A 23,291-nucleotide genomic window follows, 5' to 3' on the forward strand; every position below is an offset into this window, starting at 1 on the left:
AAAACCAGTATTTCTGGGAAACAACGCTATTTTAAAGGGATAAAAAGCATTATTTTGGTGAGAAATCCATGTTTTTGCAAGGATAAAGAATGATTCTTAGGAGAGAACGTTTTATTTCTGGGATAGGTACTGATATTTGTGTAACATTCTTCTGAAATTTGTCAGAAATCGATATTTCTGTTAGAAATGTCCTTATATTGAAGAGGGAAAGAGGTATTCCAATAACAGTGTTTCATATGTTGCTACAAGGGACCATTTGTAGAGAAAAGGATTTCTGTTGGGGATGAAAACCACTTTTTTGGGTAGAAAATGCTACTTGTAATGATGAAAAGCTTTGTATTGGTAAGAAAATGAATTTTTTGCAAGATTCAAGAGTGATACCTAAGAGAGAAGACATATTTTCTGGTGTAAGTCTTGATATTAGTGCGAAATACATTGGAAATTTGTCTGAAATGGATAATTCTTATGTTAATGTCATTATTTTGAAGGGGAAGACAGATATTCTGGAATCAATGAGTCATAATTTGTTACAAAGCATCATTTTAAAGAGAATGTGTCTTCTTTTGGGGATGAAAACCAGTAATTTAGGGAGAAAGTGCTATTTGTAGGGATGAAAAGCATTAGTTTGGGAAGAAAACCATAGTTTTGCAAGGATGAAGAGTGATAGCTAAGAGTGTACTTTTCATTTCTGGGATAAGTATTGATATTCATGTGACCTACTTCTAAAATTTGTCAGAAATGGATATTTCTGTTAGAAATGTCATTTTTTTTAAATGAAAAGAGTTATTCTGGAAACAATGTGTCATATTTGGCTACAAACGATAATTATGTAGAGAAAATGTCTTCATCTGGGGATGAAAACCAGTATTTCTGGGAAACAACGCTATTTTAAAGGGATAAAAAGCATTATTTTGGTGAGAAATCCATGTTTTTGGAAGGATAAAGAATGATTCTTAGGAGAGAACTTTTTATTTCTGGGATAGGTACTGATATTTGTGTGACATTCTTCTAAAATTTGTCAGAAATCGCTATTTCTGTTGGAAATGTCCTTATATTGAAGAGGGAAAGAGGTATTCCAATAACAGTGTTTCATATGTTGCTACAAGGGACCATTTGTAGAGAAAAGGATTTCTAATGGGGATGAAAACCACTTTTTTGGGTAGAAAATGCTACTTGTAATGATGAAAAGCTTTGTCTTGGTAAGAAAATGAATTTTTTGCAAGATTCAAGAGTGATACCAAAGAGAGAAGACGTATTTTCTGGTGTAAGTCTTGATATTAGTGCAAAATACATGGGAAATTTGTCTGAAATGGATAATTCTTATGTTAATGTCATTATTTTGTAGGGGAAGACATATATTCTGGAATCAATGAGTCATAATTTGTTACAAAGCATCATTTTAAAGAGAATGTGTCTTCTTTTGGGGATGAAAACCAGTAATTTAGGGAGAAAGTGCTATTTGTAGGGATGAAAATCATTAGTTTGGGAAGAAAACCATAGTTTTGCAAGGATGAAGAGTGATACCTAAGAGTGTACTTTTCATTTCTGGGATAAGTATTGATATTCACGTGACCTACTTCTAAAATTTGTCAGAAATGGATATTTCTGTTGGAAATGTCATTCTTTTTTAGATGAAAAGAGTTTATCTGGAAACAATGTGTCATATTTGGCTACAAACAATAATTTTGTAGAGAAATCCATTTCGTTTGGTGATGAAAACCAGTATTTCTGGGAAACAACGCTATTTTAAAGGGATAAAAAGCATTATTTTGGTGAGAAATCCATGTTTTTGCAAGGATAAAGAATGATTCTTAGGAGAGAACTTTTTATTTCTGGGATAGGTACTGATATTTGTGTGACATTCTTCTAAAATTTGTCAGAAATCGCTATTTCTGTTGGAAATGTCCTTATGTTGAAGAGGGAAAGAGGTATTCCAATAACAGTGTTTCATATGTTGCTACAAGGGACCATTTGTAGAGAAAAGTATTTCTATTGGGGATGAAAACCACTTTTTTGGGTAGAAAATGCTACTTGTAATGATGAAAAGATTTGTCTTGGTAAGAAAATGAATTTTTTGCAAGATTCAAGAGTGATACCTAAGAGAGAAGATGTATTTTCTGGTGTAAGTCTTGATATTAGTGCGAAATACATTGGAAATTTGTCTGAAATGGATAATTCTTATGTTAATGTCATTATTTTGTAGGGGAAGACAGATATTCTGGAATCAATGAGTCATAATTTGTTACAAAGCATCATTTTAAAGAGAATGTGTCTTCTTTTGGGGATGAAAACCAGTAATTTAGGGAGAAAGTGCTATTTGTAGGGATGAAAATCATTAGTTTGGGAAGAAAACCATAGTTTTGCAAGGATGAAGAGTGATACCTAAGAGTGTACTTTTCATTTCTGGGATAAGTATTGATATTCACGTGACCTACTTCTAAAATTTGTCAGAAATGGATATTTCTGTTGGAAATGTCATTCTTTTTTAGATGAAAAGAGTTTATCTGGAAACAATGTGTCATATTTGGCTACAAACAATAATTTTGTAGAGAAATCCATTTCGTTTGGTGATGAAAACCAGTATTTCTGGGAAACAACGCTATTTTAAAGGGATAAAAAGCATTATTTTGGTGAGAAATCCATGTTTTTGCAAGGATAAAGAATGATTCTTAGGAGAGAACGTTTTATTTCTGGGATAGGTACTGATATTTGTGTAACATTCTTCTGAAATTTGTCAGAAATCGATATTTCTGTTAGAAATGTCCTTATATTGAAGAGGGAAAGAGGTATTCCAATAACAGTGTTTCATATGTTGCTACAAGGGACCATTTGTAGAGAAAAGGATTTCTGTTGGGGATGAAAACCACTTTTTTGGGTAGAAAATGCTACTTGTAATGATGAAAAGCTTTGTATTGGTAAGAAAATGAATTTTTTGCAAGATTCAAGAGTGATACCTAAGAGAGAAGACATATTTTCTGGTGTAAGTCTTGATATTAGTGCGAAATACATTGGAAATTTGTCTGAAATGGATAATTCTTATGTTAATGTCATTATTTTGTAGGGGAAGACAGATATTCTGGAATCAATGAGTCATAATTTGTTACAAAGCATCATTTTAAAGAGAATGTGTCTTCTTTTGGGGATGAAAACCAGTAATTTAGGGAGAAAGTGCTATTTGTAGGGATGAAAAGCATTAGTTTGGGAAGAAAACCATAGTTTTGCAAGGATGAAGAGTGATAGCTAAGAGTGTACTTTTCATTTCTGGGATAAGTATTGATATTCATGTGACCTACTTCTAAAATTTGTCAGAAATGGATATTTCTGTTAGAAATGTCATTTTTTTTAAATGAAAAGAGTTATTCTGGAAACAATGTGTCATATTTGGCTACAAACGATAATTATGTAGAGAAAATGTCTTCATCTGGGGATGAAAACCAGTATTTCTGGGAAACAACGCTATTTTAAAGGGATAAAAAGCATTATTTTGGTGAGAAATCCATGTTTTTGGAAGGATAAAGAATGATTCTTAGGAGAGAACTTTTTATTTCTGGGATAGGTACTGATATTTGTGTGACATTCTTCTAAAATTTGTCAGAAATCGCTATTTCTGTTGGAAATGTCCTTATATTGAAGAGGGAAAGAGGTATTCCAATAACAGTGTTTCATATGTTGCTACAAGGGACCATTTGTAGAGAAAAGGATTTCTAATGGGGATGAAAACCACTTTTTTGGGTAGAAAATGCTACTTGTAATGATGAAAAGCTTTGTCTTGGTAAGAAAATGAATTTTTTGCAAGATTCAAGAGTGATACCAAAGAGAGAAGACGTATTTTCTGGTGTAAGTCTTGATATTAGTGCAAAATACATGGGAAATTTGTCTGAAATGGATAATTCTTATGTTAATGTCATTATTTTGTAGGGGAAGACAGATATTCTGGAATCAATGAGTCATAATTTGTTACAAAGCATCATTTTAAAGAGAATGTGTCTTCTTTTGGGGATGAAAACCAGTAATTTAGGGAGAAAGTGCTATTTGTAGGGATGAAAATCATTAGTTTGGGAAGAAAACCATAGTTTTGCAAGGATGAAGAGTGATACCTAAGAGTGTACTTTTCATTTCTGGGATAAGTATTGATATTCACGTGACCTACTTCTAAAATTTGTCAGAAATGGATATTTCTGTTGGAAATGTCATTCTTTTTTAGATGAAAAGAGTTTATCTGGAAACAATGTGTCATATTTGGCTACAAACAATAATTTTGTAGAGAAATCCATTTCGTTTGGTGATGAAAACCAGTATTTCTGGGAAACAACGCTATTTTAAAGGGATAAAAAGCATTATTTTGGTGAGAAATCCATGTTTTTGCAAGGATAAAGAATGATTCTTAGGAGAGAACTTTTTATTTCTGGGATAGGTACTGATATTTGTGTGACATTCTTCTAAAATTTGTCAGAAATCGCTATTTCTGTTGGAAATGTCCTTATGTTGAAGAGGGAAAGAGGTATTCCAATAACAGTGTTTCATATGTTGCTACAAGGGACCATTTGTAGAGAAAAGTATTTCTATTGGGGATGAAAACCAATTTTTTGGGTAGAAAATGCTACTTGTAATGATGAAAAGCTTTGTATTGGTAAGAAAATGAATTTTTTGCAAGATTCAAGAGTGATACCTAAGAGAGAACACATATTTTTCTGGTGTAAATCCTGATATTAGTGTGAAATACATTGGAAATTTGTCTGAAATGGATAATTCTTATGTTAATGTCATTATTTTGTAGGGGAAGACAGATATTCTGGAATCAATGAGTCATAATTTGTTACAAAGCATCATTTTAAAGAGAATGTGTCTTCTTTTGGGGATGAAAACCAGTAATTTAGGGAGAAAGTGTTATTTGTAGGGATGAAAAGCATTAGTTTGGGAAGAAAACCATAGTTTTGCAAGGATGAAGAGTGATACCTAAGAGTGTACTTTTCATTTCTGGGATAAGTATTGATATTCATGTGACCTACTTCTAAAATTTGTCAGAAATGGATATTTCTGTTGGAAATGTCATTCTTTTTTAGATGAAAAGAGTTTATCTGGAAACAATGTGTCATATTTGGCTACAAACGATAATTATGTAGAGAAAATGTCTTCTTCTGGGGATGAAAACCAGTATTTCTGGGAAACAACGCTATTTTAAAGGGATAAAAAGCATTATTTTGGTGAGAAATCCATGTTTTTGCAAGGATAAAGAATGATTCTTAGGAGAGAACTTTTTATTTCTGGTATAGGTACTGATATTTGTATAACATTCTTCTAAAATTTGTCAGAAATCGATATTTCTGTTGGAAATGTCCTTATGTTGAAGAGGGAAAGAGGTATTCCAATAACAGTGTTTCATATGTTGCTACAAGGGACCATTTGTAGAGAAAAGGATTTCTAATGGGGATGAAAACCACTTTTTTGGGTAGAAAATGCTACTTGTAATGATGAAAAGCTTTGTCTTGGGAAGAAAATTAATTTTTTGCAAGATTCAAGAGTGATACCAAAGAGAGAAGACGTATTTTCTGGTGTAAGTCTTGATATTAGTGCGAAATACATGGGAAATTTGTCTGAAATGGATAATTCTTATGTTAATGTCATTATTTTGTAGGGGAAGACAGATATTCTGGAATCAATGAGTCATAATTTGTTACAAAGTATCATTTTAAAGAGAATGTGTCTTCTTTTGGGGATGAAAACCAGTAATTTAGGGAGAAAGTGCTATTTGTAGGGATGAAAATCATTAGTTTGGGAAGAAAACCATAGTTTTGCAAGGATGAAGAGTGATACCTAAGAGTGTACTTTTCATTTCTGGGATAAGTATTGATATTCACGTGACCTACTTCTAAAATTTGTCAGAAATGGATATTTCTGTTGGAAATGTCATTCTTTTTTAGATGAAAAGAGTTTATCTGGAAACAATGTGTCATATTTGGCTACAAATAATAATTTTGTAGAGAAATCCATTTCGTTTGGTGATGAAAACCAGTATTTCTGGGAAACAACGCTATTTTAAAGGGATAAAAAGCATTATTTTGGTGAGAAATCCATGTTTTTGCAAGGATAAAGAATGATTCTTAGGAGAGAACTTTTTATTTCTGGGATAGGTACTGATATTTGTGTGACATTCTTCTAAAATTTGTCAGAAATCGATATTTCTGTTGGAAATGTCCTTATATTGAAGAGGGAAAGAGGTATTCCAATAACAGTGTTTCATATGTTGCTACAAGGGACCATTTGTAGAGAAAAGGATTTCTGTTGGGGATGAAAAACACTTTTTTGGGTAGAAAATGCTACTTGTAATGATGAAAAGCTTTGTCTTGGTAAGAAAATGAATTTTTTGCAAGATTCAAGAGTGATACCTAAGAGAGAAGACATATTTTCTGGTGTAAGTCTTGATATTAGTGCGAAATACATCAGAAATTTGTCTGAAATGGATAATTCTTATGTTAATGTCATTATTTTGTAGGGGAAGACAGATATTCTGGAATCAGTGAGTCATAATTTGTTACAAAGCATCATTTTAAAGAGAATGTGTCTTCTTTTGGGGATGAAAACCAGTAATTTAGGGAGAAAGTGCTATTTGTAGGGATGAAAATCATTAGTTTGGGAAGAAAACCATAGTTTTGCAAGGATGAAGAGTGATACCTAAGAGTGTACTTTTCATTTCTGGGATAAGTATTGATATTCACGTGACCTACTTCTAAAATTTGTCAGAAATGGATATTTCTGTTGGAAATGTCATTCTTCTTTAGATGAAAAGAGTTATTGTGGAAACAATGTATCATATTTGGCTACAAACGATAATTTTGTAGAGAAATCCATTTCGTTTGGTGATGAAAACCAGTATTTCTGGGAAACAACGCTATTTTAAAGGGATAAAAAGCATTATTTTGGTGAGAAATCCATGTTTTTGCAAGGATAAAGAATGATTCTTAGGAGAGAACTTTTTATTTCTGGTATAGGTACTGATATTTGTGTAACATTCTTCTAAAATTTGTCAGAAATCGATATTTCTGTTGGAAATGTCCTTATGTTGAAGAGGGAAAGAGGTATTCCAATAACAGTGTTTCATATGTTGCTACAAGGGACCATTTGTAGAGAAAAGGATTTCTGTTGGGTATGAAAACCACTTTTTTGGGTAGAAAATGCTACTTGTAATGATGAAAAGCTTTGTATTGGTAAGAAAATTAATTTTTTGCAAGATTCAAGAGTGATACCTAAGAGTGAAGACATATTTTCTGGTGTAAGTCTTGATATTAGTGCAAAATACATTGGAAATTTGTCTGAAATGGATAATTCTTATGTTAATGTCATTATTTTGTAGGGGAAGACAGATATTCTGGAATCAATGAGTCATAATTTGTTACAAAGCATCATTTTAAAGAGAATGTGTCTTCTTTTGGGGATGAAAACCAGTAATTTAGGGAGAAAGTGCTATTTGTAGGGATGAAAATCATTAGTTTGGGAAGAAAACCATAGTTTTGCAAGGATGAAGAGTGATACCTAAGAGTGTACTTTTCATTTCTGGGATAAGTATTGATATTCACGTGACCTACTTCTAAAATTTGTCAGAAATGGATATTTCTGTTGGAAATGTCATTCTTTTTTAGATGAAATGAGTTTATCTGGAAACAATGTGTCATATTTGGCTACAAATGATAATTTTGTAGAGAAATCCATTTCGTTTGGTGATGAAAACCAGTATTTCTGGGAAACAACGCTATTTTAAAGGGATAAAAAGCATTATTTTGGTGAGAAATCCATGTTTTTGCAAGGATAAAGAATGATTCTTAGGAGAGAACTTTTTATTTCTGGGATAGGTACTGATATTTGTGTGACATTCTTCTAAAATTTGTCAGAAATCGATATTTCTGTTGGAAATGTCCTTATATTGAAGAGGGAAAGAGGTATTCCAATAACAGTGTTTCATATGTTGCTACAAGGGACCATTTGTAGAGAAAAGGATTTCTAGTGGGGATGAAAACCACTTTTTTGGGTAGAAAATGCTACTTGTAATGATGAAAAGCTTTGTCTTGGTAAGAAAATGAATTTTTTGTAAGATTCAAGAGTGATACCTAAGAGAGAAGACATATTTTCTGGTGTAAGTCTTGATATTAGTGCGAAATACATCAGAAATTTGTCTGAAATGGATAATTCTTATGTTAATGTCATTATTTTGTAGGGGAAGACAGATATTCTGGAATCAGTGAGTCATAATTTGTTACAAAGCATCATTTTAAAGAGAATGTGTCTTCTTTTGGGGATGAAAACCAGTAATTTAGGGAGAAAGTGCTATTTGTATGGATGAAAATCATTAGTTTGGGAAGAAAACCATAGTTTTGCAAGGATGAAGAGTGATACCTAAGAGTGTACTTTCCATTTCTCTGACAAGTATTGATATTCACGTGACCTACTTCTACAATTTGTCAGAAATGGATATTTCTGTTGGAAATTTCATTCTTTTTTAGATGAAAAGAGTTATTCTGGAAACAATGTGTCATATTTGATAACAAACGATAATTTTGTAGAGAAAATGTCTTCTTCTGGGGATGAAAACCAGTATTTCTGGGAAACAACGCTATTTTAAAGGGATAAAAAGCATTATTTTGGTGAGAAATCCATGTTTTTGCAAGGATAAAGAATGATTCTTAGGAGAGAACTTTTTATTTCTGAGATAGGTACAGATATTTGTGTGACATTCTTCTAAAATTTGTCAGAAATCGCTATTTCTGTTGGAAATGTCCTTATATTGAAGAGGGAAAGAGGTATTCCAATAACAGTGTTTCATATGTTGCTACAAGGGACCATTTGTAGAGAAAAGGATTTCTGTTGGGAATGAAAACCACTTTTTTGGGTAGAAAATGCTACTTGTAATGATGAAAAGATTTGTCTTGGTAAGAAAATGAATTTTTTGCAAGATTCAAGAGTGATACCTAAGAGAGAAGACATATTTTCTGGTGTAAGTCTTGATATTAGTGCGAAATACATTGGAAATTTGTCTGAAATGGATAATTCTTATGTTAATGTCATTATTTTGTAGGGGAAGACAGATATTCTGGAATCAATGAGTCATAATTTGTTACAAAGCATCATTTTAAAGAGAATGTGTCTTCTTTTGGGGATGAAAACCAGTAATTTAGGGAGAAAGTGCTATTTGTAGGGATGAAAATCATTAGTTTGGGAAGAAAACCATAGTTTTGCAAGGATGAAGAGTGATACCTAAGAGTGTACTTTTCATTTCTGGGATAAGTATTGATATTCACGTGACCTACTTCTAAAATTTGTCAGAAATGGATATTTCTGTTGGAAATGTCATTCTTCTTTAGATGAAAAGAGTTATTGTGGAAACAATGTATCATATGTGGCTACAAACGATAATTTTGTAGTGAAATCCATTTCGTTTGGTGATGAAAACCAGTATTTCTGGGAAACAACGCTATTTTAAAGGGATAAAATGCATTATTTTGGTGAAAAATCCATGTTTTTGCAAGGATAAAGAATGATTCTTAGGAGAGAACTTTTTATTTCTGGGATAGGTACTGATATTTGGGTAACATTCTTCTAAAATTTGTCAGAAATCGATATTTCTGTTGGAAATGTCCTTATGTTGAAGAGGGAAAGAGGTATTCCAATAACAGTGTTTCATATGTTGCTACAAGGGACCATTTGTAGAGAAAAGTATTTCTATTTGTGATGAAAACCACTTTTTTGGGTAGAAAATGCTACTTGTAATGATGAAAAGATTTGTCTTGGTAAGAAAATGAATTTTTTGCAAGATTCAAGAGTGATACCTAAGAGTGAAGACATATTTTCTGGTGTAAGTCTTGATATTAGTGCAAAATACATTGGAAATTTGTCTGAAATGGATAATTCTTATGTTAATGTCATTATTTTGTAGGGGAAGACAGATATTCTGGAATCAATGAGTCATAATTTGTTACAAAGCATAATTTTAAAGAGAATGTGTCTTCTTTTGGGGATGAAAACCAGTAATTTAGGGAGAAAGTGCTATTTGTAGGGATGAAAATCATTAGTTTGGGAAGAAAACCATAGTTTTGCAAGGATGAAGAGTGATACCTAAGAGTGTACTTTTCATTTCTGGGATAAGTATTGATATTCACGTGACCTACTTCTAAAATTTGTCAGAAATGGATATTTCTGTTGGAAATGTCATTCTTTTTTAGATGAAAAGAGTTTATCTGGAAACAATGTGTCATATTTGGCTACAAATGATAATTTTGTAGAGAAATCCATTTCGTTTGGTGATGAAAACCAGTATTTCTGGGAAACAACGCTATTTTAAAGGGATAAAAAGCATTATTTTGGTGAGAAATCCATGTTTTTGCAAGGATAAAGAATGATTCTTAGGAGAGAACTTTTTATTTCTGGGATAGGTACTGATATTTGGGTAACATTCTTCTAAAATTTGTCAGAAATCGATATTTCTGTTGGAAATGTCCTTATGTTGAAGAGGGAAAGAGGTATTCCAATAACAGTGTTTCATATGTTGCTACAAGGGACCATTTGTAGAGAAAAGTATTTCTATTGGGGATGAAAACCACTTTTTTGGGTAGAAAATGCTACTTGTAATGATGAAAAGCTTTGTATTGGTAAGAAAATGAATTTTTTGCAAGATTCAAGAGTGATACCTAAGAGAGAACACATATTTTCTGGTGTAAGTCTTGATATTAGTGCAAAATACATTGGAAATTTGTCTGAAATGGATAATTCTTATGTTAATGTCATTATTTTGTAGGGGAAGACAGATATTCTGGAATCAATGAGTCATAATTTGTTACAAAGCATCATTTTAAAGAGAATGTGTCTTCTTTTGGGGATGAAAACCAGTAATTTAGGGAGAAAGTGCTATTTGTAGGGATGAAAAGCATTAGTTTGGGAAGAAAACCATAGTTTTGCAAGGATGAAGAGTGATACCTAAGAGTGTACTTTTCATTTCTGGGATAAGTATTGATATTCACGTGACCTACTTCTAAAATTTGTCAGAAATCAATATTTCTGTTGGAAATGTCATTCTTTTTTAGATGAAAAGAGTTATTCTGGAAACAATGTGTTATATTTGGCTACAAACTATAATTTTGTAGAGAAAATGTCTTCTTCTGGGTATGAAAACCAGTATTTCTGGGAAACAACGCTATTTTAAAGGGATAAAATGCATTATTTTGGTGAGAAATCCATGTTTTTGCAAGGATAAAGAATGATTCTTAGGAGAGAACTTTTTATTTCTGGGGTAGGTACTGATATTTGTGTGACATTCTTGTAAAATTTGTCAGAAATCGCTATTTCTGTTGGAAATGTCCTTATTTAGAAGAGGGAAAGAGGTATTCCAATAACAGTGTTTCATATGTTGCTACAAGGGACCATTTGTAGAGAAAAGGATTTCTGTTGTGGATGAAAACCACTTTTTTGGGTAGAAAATGCTACTTGTAATGATGAAAAGCTTTGTCTTGGTAAGAAAATGAATTTTTTGCAAGATTCAAGAGTGATAATTAAGAGAGAACACATATTTTTCTGGTGCAAAATTTGATATTAGTGCGAAATACATCGGAAATTTGTCTGAAATGGATAATTCTTATGTTAATGTCATTATTTTGTAGGGGAAGACAGATATTCTGGAATCAATGAGTCATAATTTGTTACAAAGCATCATTTTAAAGAGAATGTGTCTTCTTTTAGGGATGAAAACCAGTAATTTAGGGAGAAAGTGCTATTTGTAGGGATGAAAAGCGTTAGTTTGGGAAGAAAACCATAGCTTTGCAAGGATGAAGAGTGATACCTAAGAGTGTACTTTTCATTTCTGGGATAAGTATTGATATTCATGTGACCTACTTCTAAAATTTGTCAGAAATGGATATTTCTGTTGGAAATGTCATTCTTTTTTAAATGAAAAGAGTTATTCTGGAAACAATGTGTCATATTTGGCTACAAATGGTAATTTTGTAGAGAAATCCATTTCTTTTGGTGATGAAAACCACCTTTATGTTTAGAAAATGCTGTTTGTAGAGATGAAAAACATTATTTTGGTAAGAAAACCATATTTTTGCAAGGGTAAAGAGTGGTACCTAAGAGAGACCTTTTTATTTCTGGTATAAGTATTGATATTCCTGTGAAATTTTTCTCAAATCTGTCAGAAAGGTATATATCTGTTGGAAATGTCCTTATTTTGTAGAGGAGCAAAGGTATTTCTGTTAGTAATGTCCTCAATTTGTAGAAGAGAAAAGGTATTCTGGAAACAATGTGTCGTATTTGGCTAAAAAGCTTCATTTTGTAGTGAAAATGTCTTCTTCTGGGGATGAAAACCAGTATTTCTGGGAAACAACGCTATTTTAAAGGGATAAAAAGCATTATTTTGGTGAGAAATCCATGTTTTTGCAAGGATAAAGAATGATTCTTAGGAGAGAACTTTTTATTTCTGGGATAGGTACTGATATTTGTGTGACATTCTTGTAAAATTTGTCAGAAATCGATATTTCTGTTGGAAATGTCCTTACGTTGAAGAGGGAAAGAGGTATTCCAATAACAGTGTTTCATATGTTGCTACAAGGGACCATTTGTAGAGAAAAGGATTTCTAATGGGGATGAAAACCACTTTTCTGGGTAGAAAATGCTACTTGTAATGATGAAAACCTTTGTCTTGATAAGAAAATGAATTTTTTGCAAGATTCAAGAGTGATACCTAAGAGAGAAGACATATTTTCTGGTGTAAGTCTTGATATTAGTGCGAAATACATTGGAAATTTGTCTGAAATGGATAATTCTTATGTTAATGTCATTATTTTGTAGGGGAAGACAGATATTCTGGAATCAATGAGTCATAATTTGTTACAAAGCATCATTTTAAAGAGAATGTGTCTTCTTTTGGGGATGAAAACCAGTAATTTAGGGAGAAAGTGCTATTTGTAGGGATGAAAATCATTAGTTTGGGAAGAAAACCATAGTTTTGCAAGGATGAAGAGTGATACCTAAGCGTGTACTTTTCATTTCTGGGATAAGTATTGATATTCACGTGCCCTACTTCTACAATTTGTCAGAAATGGATATTTCTGTTGGAAATGTCATTCTTTTTTAGATGAAAAGAGTTATTGTGGAAACAATGTATCATATTTGGCTACAAACGATAATTTTGTAGAGAAATCCATTTCGTTTGGTGATGAAAACCAGTATTTCTGGGAAACAACGCTATTTTAAAGGGATAAAAAGCATTATTTTGGTGAGAAATCCATGTTTTTGCAAGGATAAAGAATCATTCTTCGGAGAGAACTTTTTATTTCTGTGATAGGTACTGATATTTGTGTGACATTCTTGTAAAATTTGTCAGAAATCGATATTTCTGTTGGAAATGTCCTTATATTGAAGAGGGAAAGAGGTATTCCAATAACAGTGTTTCATATGTTGCTACAAGGGACCATTTGTAGAGAAAAGGATTTCTGTTGGGGATGAAAACCACTTTTTTGGGTAGAAAATGCTACTTGTAATGATGAAAAGCTTTGTCTTGGTAAGAACATGAATTTTTTGCAAGATTCAAGAGTGATACCTAAGAGAGAAGACATATTTTCTGGTGTAAGTCTTGATATTAGTGCGAAATACATTGGAAATTTGTCTGAAATGGATAATTCTTATGTTAATGTCATTATTTTGTAGGGGAAGACAGATATTCTGGAATCAATGAGTCATAATTTGTTACAAAGCATCATTTTAAGGAGAATATGTCTTCTTTTGGGGATGAAAAGCAGTAATTTAGGGAGAAAGTGCTATTTCTAGGGATGAAAATCATTCGTTTGGGAAGAAAACCATAGTTTTACAAGGATGAAGAACGATACCTAAGAGTGTACTTTTCATTTCTGGGATAAGTATTGATATCCATGTGACCTACTTCAAAAATTTGTCAGAAATCGATATTTCTGTTGGAAATGTCCTTATTTTGTAGAGGGAAAGAGGTATTCCAATAACAGTGTTTCATATGTTGCTACAAGGGACCATTTGTAGAGAAAAGGATTTCTATTGGGGATGAAAACCACTTTTTTGGGTAGAAAATGCTACTTGTAATGATGAAAAGCTTTCTATTTGGAAGAAAATGAATTTTTTGCAAGATTCAAGAGTGATACCTAAGATAGAACACATTTTTTTCTGGTGTGAATCTTGATAGTAGTGCGAAATACATTGGAAATTTTTCTGAAATGGATAATTCTTATGTTAATGTCATTATTTAGTAGGGGAAGACAGATATTCTGGAATCAATGAGTCATAATTTGTTACAAAGCATCATTTTAAAGAGAATGTGTCTTCTTCTGGGGATGAAAACCAGTAATTTAGGGAGAAAGTGCTATTTGTAGGGATGAAAAGCATTCATTTGGGAAGAAATCCATAGTTTTGCAAGGATGAAGAGTGATACCTAAGAGTGTACTTTTCATTTCTGGGTTAAGTATTGATATTCATGTGACCTACTTCTAAAATTTGTCAGAAATCGATATTTCTGTTGGAAATGTCATTCTTTTTTAGATGAAAAGAGTTATTCTGGAAACAGTGAGTCATATTTGGCTACTAACGATAATTTTGCAGAGAAAATGTCTTCTTCTGGGGATGAAAACCAGTATTTCTGGGAAACAACGCTATTTTAAAGGGATAAAATGCATTATTTTGGTGAGAAATCCATGTTTTTGCAAGGATAAAGAATGATTCTTAGGAGAGAACTTTTTATTTCTGGTATAGGTACTGATATTTGTGTGACATTCTTCTAAAATTTGTCAGAAATCGCTACTTCTGTTGGAAATGTCCTTATTTTGAAGAGGGAAAGAGGTATTCCAATAACAGTGTTTCATATGTTACTACAAGGGACCATTTGTAGAGAAAAGGATTTCTATTGGGGATGAAAACCACTTTTTTGGGTAGAAAATGCTACTTGTAATGATGAAAAGCTTTGTATTGGGAAGAAAATGAATTTTTTGCAAGATTCAAGAGTGATACCTAAGTGAGAACACATATTTTTCTGGTGTAAATATTGATATTAGTGCGAAATACATCGGAAATTTGTCTGAAATGGATAATTCTTATGTTAATGTCATTATTTTGTAGGGGAAGACAGATATTCTGGAATCAATGAGTCATAATTTGTTACAAAGCATCATTTTAAAGAGAATGTGTCTTCTTTTGGGGATAAAACCAGTAATTTAGGAAGAAAGTGCTATTTGTAGGGATGAAAAGCGTTAGTTTGGGAAGAAAACCATAGTTTTGCAAGGATGAAGAGTGATACCTAAGAGTGTACTTTTCATTTCTGGGATAAGTATTGATATTCATGTGACCAACTTCTAAAATTTGTCAGAAATCGATATTTCTGTTGGAAATGTCATTCTTTTTTAGATGAAAAGAGTTATTCTGGAATCAGTGTGTCATATTTGGCTACAAGCAATAATTTTGTAGAGAAAATGTCTTCTTCTGGGGATGAAAACCAGTATTTCTGGGAAACAACGCTATTTTAAAGGGATAAAAAGCATTATTTTGGTGAGAAATCCATGTTTTTGCAAGGATAAGGAATGATTCTTAGGAGAGAACTTTTTATTTCTGGGATAGGTATTTGTGTGACATTCTTCTAAAATTTGACAGAAATCGATATTTCTGTTGGAAATGTCCTTATGTTGAAGAGGGAAAGAGGTATTCCAATAACAGTGTTTCATATGTTGCTACACGGGACCATTTGTAGAGCAAAGGATTTCTGTTGGGGATGAAAACCACTTTTTTGGGTAGAAAATGCTACTTGTAATGATGAAAAGCTTTGTATTGGTAAGAAAATGAATTTTTTGCAAGATTCAAGAGTGATACCTAAGAGAGAACACATTTTTTTCTGGTGTAAGTCTTGATATTAGTGTGAAATACATGGGAAATTAGTCTGAAATGGATAATCCTTATGTTAATGTCATTATTTTGTAGGGGAAGACAGATATTCTGGAATCAGTGAGTCATAATTTGTTACAAAGCATCATTTTAAAGAGAATGTGTCTTCTTTTGGGGATGAAAACCAGTAATTTAGGGAGAAATTGCTATTTGTAGGGATGAAAAGCATTCATTTGGGAAGAAATCCATAGTTTTGCAAGGATGAAGAGTGATACCTAAGAGTGTACTTTTCATTTCTGGGATAAGTATTGATATTCATGTGACCTACTTCTAAAATTTGTCAGAAATGGATATTTCTGTTGGAAATGTCATTCTTTTTTAGATGAAAAGAGTTATTCTGGAAACAATGTGTCATATTTGGCTACAAACGATAATTTTGTAGAGAAATCCATTTCTTTTGGTGATGAAAACCACCTTTCTGTTTAGAAAATGCTGTTTGTATAGATGAAAAACATTATTTTGGTAAGAAAACCATATTTTTGCAAGGGTAAAGAGTGGTACCTAAGAGAGACCTTTTTATTTCTGGTATAAGTATTGATATTCCTGTGAAATTTTTCTCAAATCTGTCAGAAAGCTATATATCTGTTGGAAATGTCCTTATTTTGTAGAGGAGCAAAGGAATTTCTGTTAGTAATGTCCTCAATTTGTAGAAGAGAAAAGGTATTCTGGAAACAATGAGTCATATTTGGCTAAAAAGCTTCATTTTGTTGAGAAATTGTCTTCTTCTGGGGATGAAAACCAGTATTTCTTGGAAACAACGCTATTTTAAAGGGATAAAAAGCATTGTTTTGGTGAGAAATCCATGTTTTTGCAAGGATAAAGAATGATTCTTAGGAGAGAACTTTTTATTTCTGGGATAGGTACTGATATTTGTGTGACATTCTTCTAAAATTTGTCAGAAATTGCTATTTCTGTTGGAAATGTCCTTATGTTGAAGAGGGAAAGAGGTATTCCAATAACAGTGTTTCATATGTTGCTACAAGGGACCATTTGTAGAGAAAAGGATTTCTATTAAGGACGAAAACCACTTTTTTGGGTAGAAAATGCTACTTGTAATGAAGAAAAGCTTTGTATTGGTAAGAAGATGAATTTTTTGCAAGATTCAAGAGTGATACCTAAGAGAGAACACATATTTTTCTGGTGTAAATCTTGATATTAGTGCGAAATACATCGGAAATTTGTCTGAAATGGATAATTCTTATGTTAATGTCATTATTTTGTAGGGGAAGACAGATATTCTGGAATCAATGAGTCATAATTTGTTACAAAGCATAATTTTAAAGAGAATGTGTCTTCTTTTGGGGATAAAACCAGTAATTTAGGAAGAAAGTGCTATTTCTAGGGATGGAAAGCCTTAGTTTGGGAAGAAAACCATAGTTTTGCAATGATGAAGTGATACCTAAGAGTGTACTTTTCATTTCTGGGATAAGTATTGATATTCATGTGACCAACTTCTAAAATTTGTCAGAAATGGATATTTCTGTTGGAAATGTCATTCTTTTTTAGATGAAAAGAGTTATTCTGGAAACAGTGAGTCATATTTGGCTACTAACGATAATTTTGCAGAGAAAATGTCTTCTTCTGGGGATGAAAACCAGTATTTCTGGGAAACAACGCTATTTTAAAGGGATAAAATGCATTATTTTGGTGAGAAATCCATGTTTTTGCAAGGATAAACAATGATTCTTAGGAGAGAACTTTATTTCTGGGATAGGTACTGATATTTGTGTGACATTCTTCTAAAATTTGTCAGAAATCGATATTTCTGTTGGAAATGTCCTTATTTTGAAGAGGGAAAGAGGTATTCCAATAACAGTGTTTCATATGTTGCTACAAGGGACCATTTGTAGAGAAAAGGATTTCTATTGGGGATGAAATCCACTTTTTTGGGTAGAAAATGCTACTTGCAATGATGAAAAGCTTTGTATTGGTAAGAAAATGAATTTTTTGCAAGATTCAAGAGTGATACCTAAGAGAGAACACATATTTTTCTGGTGCAAAATTTGATATTAGTGCGAAATACATCGGAAATTTGTCTGAAATGGATAATTCTTATGTTAATGTCATTATTTTGTAGGGGAAGACAGATATTCTGGAATCAATGACTCATAATTTGTTACAAAGCATAATTTTAAAGAGAATGTGTCTTCTTTTGGGGATAAAACCAGTAATTTAGGAAGAAAGTGCTATTTGTAGGGATGAAAAGCGTTAGTTTGGGAAGAAAACCATAGTTTTGCAAGGATGAAGAGTGATACCTAAGAGTGTACTTTTCATTTCTGGGATAAGTATTGATATTCATGTGACCAACTTCTAAAATTTGTCAGAAATGGATATTTCTGTTGGAAATGTCATTCTTTTTTAGATGAAAAGAGTTTATCTGGAAACAATGTGTCATATTTGGCTACAAACGATAATTTTGTAGAGAAATCCATTTCTTTTGGTGATGAAAACCACCTTTATGTTTAGAAAATGCTGTTTGTAGAGATGAAAAACATTATTTTGGTAAGAAAACCATATTTTTGCAAGGGTAAAGAGTGGTACCTAAGAGAGACCTTTTTATTTCTGGTATAAGTATTGATATTCCTGTGAAATTTTTCTCAAATCTGTCAGAAAGGTATATATCTGTTGGAAATGTCCTTATTTTGTAGAGGAGCAAAGGTATTTCTGTTAGTAATGTCCTCAATTTGTAGAAGAGAAAAGGTATTCTGGAAACAATGTGTCATATTTGGCTAAAAAGCTGCATTTTGTTTAGAAAATGTCTTCTTCTGGGGATGAAAACCAGTATTTCTGGGAAACAACGCTATTTTAAAGGGATAAAAAGCATTATTTTGGTGAGAAATCCATGTTTTTGCAAGGATAAACAATGATTCTTAGGAGAGAACTTTATTTCTGGGATAGGTACTGATATTTGTGTGACATTCTTCTAAAATTTGTCAGAAATCGATATTTCTGTTGGAAATGTCCTTATTTTGAAGAGGGAAAGAGGTATTCCAATAACAGTGTTTCATATGTTGCTACAAGGGACCATTTGTAGAGAAAAGGATTTCTATTGGGGATGAAATCCACTTTTTTTGGTAGAAAATGCTACTTGTAATGATGAAAAGCTTTGTATTGGTAAGAAAATGAATTTTTTGCAAGATTCAAGAGTGATACCTAAGAGAGAAGACATATTTTCTGGTGTAAGTCTTGATATTAGTGCGAAATACATTGGAAATTTGTCTGAAATGGATAATTCTTATGTTAATGTCATTATTTTGTAGGGGAAGACAGATATTCTGGAATCAATGAGTCATAATTTGTTACAAAGCATCATTTTAAGGAGAATATGTCTTCTTTTGGGGATGAAAAGCAGTAATTTAGGGAGAAAGTGCTATTTCTAGGGATGAAAATCATTCGTTTGGGAAGAAAACCATAGTTTTACAAGGATGAAGAACGATACCTAAGAGTGTACTTTTCATTTCTGGGATAAGTATTGATATCCATGTGACCTACTTCAAAAATTTGTCAGAAATCGATATTTCTGTTGGAAATGTCCTTATTTTGTAGAGGGAAAGAGGTATTCCAATAACAGTGTTTCATATGTTGCTACAAGGGACCATTTGTAGAGAAAAGGATTTCTATTGGGGATGAAAACCACTTTTTTGGGTAGAAAATGCTACTTGTAATGATGAAAAGCTTTCTATTGGGAAGAAAATGAATTTTTTGCAAGATTCAAGAGTGATACCTAAGATAGAACACATTTTTTTCTGGTGTGAATCTTGATAGTAGTGCGAAATACATTGGAAATTTTTCTGAAATGGATAATTCTTATGTTAATGTCATTATTTAGTAGGGGAAGACAGATATTCTGGAATCAATGAGTCATAATTTGTTACAAAGCATCATTTTAAAGAGAATGTGTCTTCTTCTGGGGATGAAAACCAGTAATTTAGGGAGAAAGTGCTATTTGTAGGGATGAAAAGCATTCATTTGGGAAGAAATCCATAGTTTTGCAAGGATGAAGAGTGATACCTAAGAGTGTACTTTTCATTTCTGGGTTAAGTATTGATATTCATGTGACCTACTTCTAAAATTTGTCAGAAATCGATATTTCTGTTGGAAATGTCATTCTTTTTTAGATGAAAAGAGTTATTCTGGAAACAGTGAGTCATATTTGGCTACTAACGATAATTTTGCAGAGAAAATGTCTTCTTCTGGGGATGAAAACCAGTATTTCTGGGAAACAACGCTATTTTAAAGGGATAAAATGCATTATTTTGGTGAGAAATCCATGTTTTTGCAAGGATAAAGAATGATTCTTAGGAGAGAACTTTTTATTTCTGGTATAGGTACTGATATTTGTGTGACATTCTTCTAAAATTTGTCAGAAATCGCTACTTCTGTTGGAAATGTCCTTATTTTGAAGAGGGAAAGAGGTATTCCAATAACAGTGTTTCATATGTTACTACAAGGGACCATTTGTAGCGAAAAGGATTTCTATTGGGGATGAAAACCACTTTTTTGGGTAGAAAATGCTACTTGTAATGATGAAAAGCTTTGTATTGGGAAGAAAATGAATTTTTTGCAAGATTCAAGAGTGATACCTAAGTGAGAACACATATTTTTCTGGTGTAAATATTGATATTAGTGCGAAATACATCGGAAATTTGTCTGAAATGGATAATTCTTATGTTAATGTCATTATTTTGTAGGGGAAGACAGATATTCTGGAATCAATGAGTCATAATTTGTTACAAAGCATCATTTTAAAGAGAATGTGTCTTCTTTTGGGGATAAAACCAGTAATTTAGGAAGAAAGTGCTATTTGTAGGGATGAAAAGCGTTAGTTTGGGAAGAAAACCATAGTTTTGCAAGGATGAAGAGTGATACCTAAGAGTGTACTTTTCATTTCTGGGATAAGTATTGATATTCACGTGACCTACTTCTAAAATTTGTCAGAAATGGATATTTCTGTTGGAAATGTCATTCTTCTTTAGATGAAAAGAGTTATTCTGGAATCAGTGTGTCATATTTGGCTACAAGCAATAATTTTGTAGAGAAAATGTCTTCTTCTGGGGATGAAAACCAGTATTTCTGGGAAACAACGCTATTTTAAAGGGATAAAAAGCATTATTTTGGTGAGAAATCCATGTTTTTGCAAGGATAAGGAATGATTCTTAGGAGAGAACTTTTTATTTCTGGGATAGGTATTTGTGTGACATTCTTCTAAAATTTGACAGAAATCGATATTTCTGTTGGAAATGTCCTTATGTTGAAGAGGGAAAGAGGTATTCCAATAACAGTGTTTCATATGTTGCTACACGGGACCATTTGTAGAGCAAAGGATTTCTGTTGGGGATGAAAACCACTTTTTTGGGTAGAAAATGCTACTTGCAATGATGAAAAGCTTTGTATTGGTAAGAAAATGAATTTTTTGCAAGATTCAAGAGTGATACCTAAGAGAGAACACATTTTTTTCTGGTGTAAGTCTTGATATTAGTGTGAAATACATGGGAAATTAGTCTGAAATGGATAATCCTTATGTTAATGTCATTATTTTGTAGGGGAAGACAGATATTCTGGAATCAGTGAGTCATAATTTGTTACAAAGCATCATTTTAAAGAGAATGTGTCTTCTTTTGGGGATGAAAACCAGTAATTTAGGGAGAAATTGCTATTTGTAGGGATGAAAAGCATTCATTTGGGAAGAAATCCATAGTTTTGCAAGGATGAAGAGTGATACCTAAGAGTGTACTTTTCATTTCTGGGATAAGTATTGATATTCATGTGACCTACTTCTAAAATTTGTCAGAAATGGATATTTCTGTTGGAAATGTCATTCTTTTTTAGATGAAAAGAGTTATTCTGGAAACAATGTGTCATATTTGGCTACAAACGATAATTTTGTAGAGAAATCCATTTCTTTTGGTGATGAAAACCACCTTTCTGTTTAGAAAATGCTGTTTGTATAGATGAAAAACATTATTTTGGTAAGAAAACCATATTTTTGCAAGGGTAAAGAGTGGTACCTAAGAGAGACCTTTTTATTTCTGGTATAAGTATTGATATTCCTGTGAAATTTTTCTCAAATCTGTCAGAAAGGTATATATCTGTTGGAAATGTCCTTATTTTGTAGAGGAGCAAAGGAATTTCTGTTAGTAATGTCCTCAATTTGTAGAAGAGAAAAGGTATTCTGGAAACAATGAGTCATATTTGGCTAAAAAGCTTCATTTTGTTGAGAAAATGTCTTCTTCTGGGGATGAAAACCAGTATTTCTTGGAAACAACGCTATTTTAAAGGGATAAAAAGCATTGTTTTGGTGAGAAATCCATGTTTTTGCAAGGATAAAGAATGATTCTTAGGAGAGAACTTTTTATTTCTGGGATAGGTACTGATATTTGTGTGACATTCTTCTAAAATTTGTCAGAAATTGCTATTTCTGTTGGAAATGTCCTTATGTTGAAGAGGGAAAGAGGTATTCCAATAACAGTGTTTCATATGTTGCTACAAGGGACCATTTGTAGAGAAAAGGATTTCTATTAAGGACGAAAACCACTTTTTTGGGTAGAAAATGCTACTTGTAATGATGAAAAGCTTTGTATTGGTAAGAAAATGAATTTTTTGCAAGATTCAAGAGTGATACCTAAGAGAGAACACATATTTTTCTGGTGTAAATCTTGATAGTAGTGCGAAATACATCGGAAATTTGTCTGAAATGGATAATTCTTATGTTAATGTCATTATTTTGTAGGGGAAGACAGATATTCTGGAATCAATGAGTCATAATTTGTTACAAAGCATAATTTTAAAGAGAATGTGTCTTCTTTTGGGGATAAAACCAGTAATTTAGGAAGAAAGTGCTATTTCTAGGGATGGAAAGCCTTAGTTTGGGAAGAAAACCATAGTTTTGCAATGATGAAGTGATACCTAAGAGTGTACTTTTCATTTCTGGGATAAGTATTGATATTCATGTGACCAACTTCTAAAATTTGTCAGAAATGGATATTTCTGTTGGAAATGTCATTCTTTTTTAGATGAAAAGAGTTATTCTGGAAACAGTGAGTCATATTTGGCTACTAACGATAATTTTGCAGAGAAAATGTCTTCTTCTGGGGATGAAAACCAGTATTTCTGGGAAACAACGCTATTTTAAAGGGATAAAATGCATTATTTTGGTGAGAAATCCATGTTTTTGCAAGGATAAAGAATGATTCTTAGGAGAGAACTTTTTATTTCTGGGATAGGTACTGATATTTGTGTGACATTCTTCTAAAATTTGTCAGAAATCGCTACTTCTGTTGGAAATGTCCTTATTTTGAAGAGGGAAAGAGGTATTCCAATAACAGTGTTTCATATGTTACTACAAGGGACCATTTGTA

This window comes from Coturnix japonica, chromosome 4, assembly GCF_054131305.1.
Source record: "Coturnix japonica strain WE chromosome 4, WE-NBRP24, whole genome shotgun sequence".
NCBI lineage: Eukaryota > Metazoa > Chordata > Aves > Galliformes > Phasianidae > Coturnix > Coturnix japonica.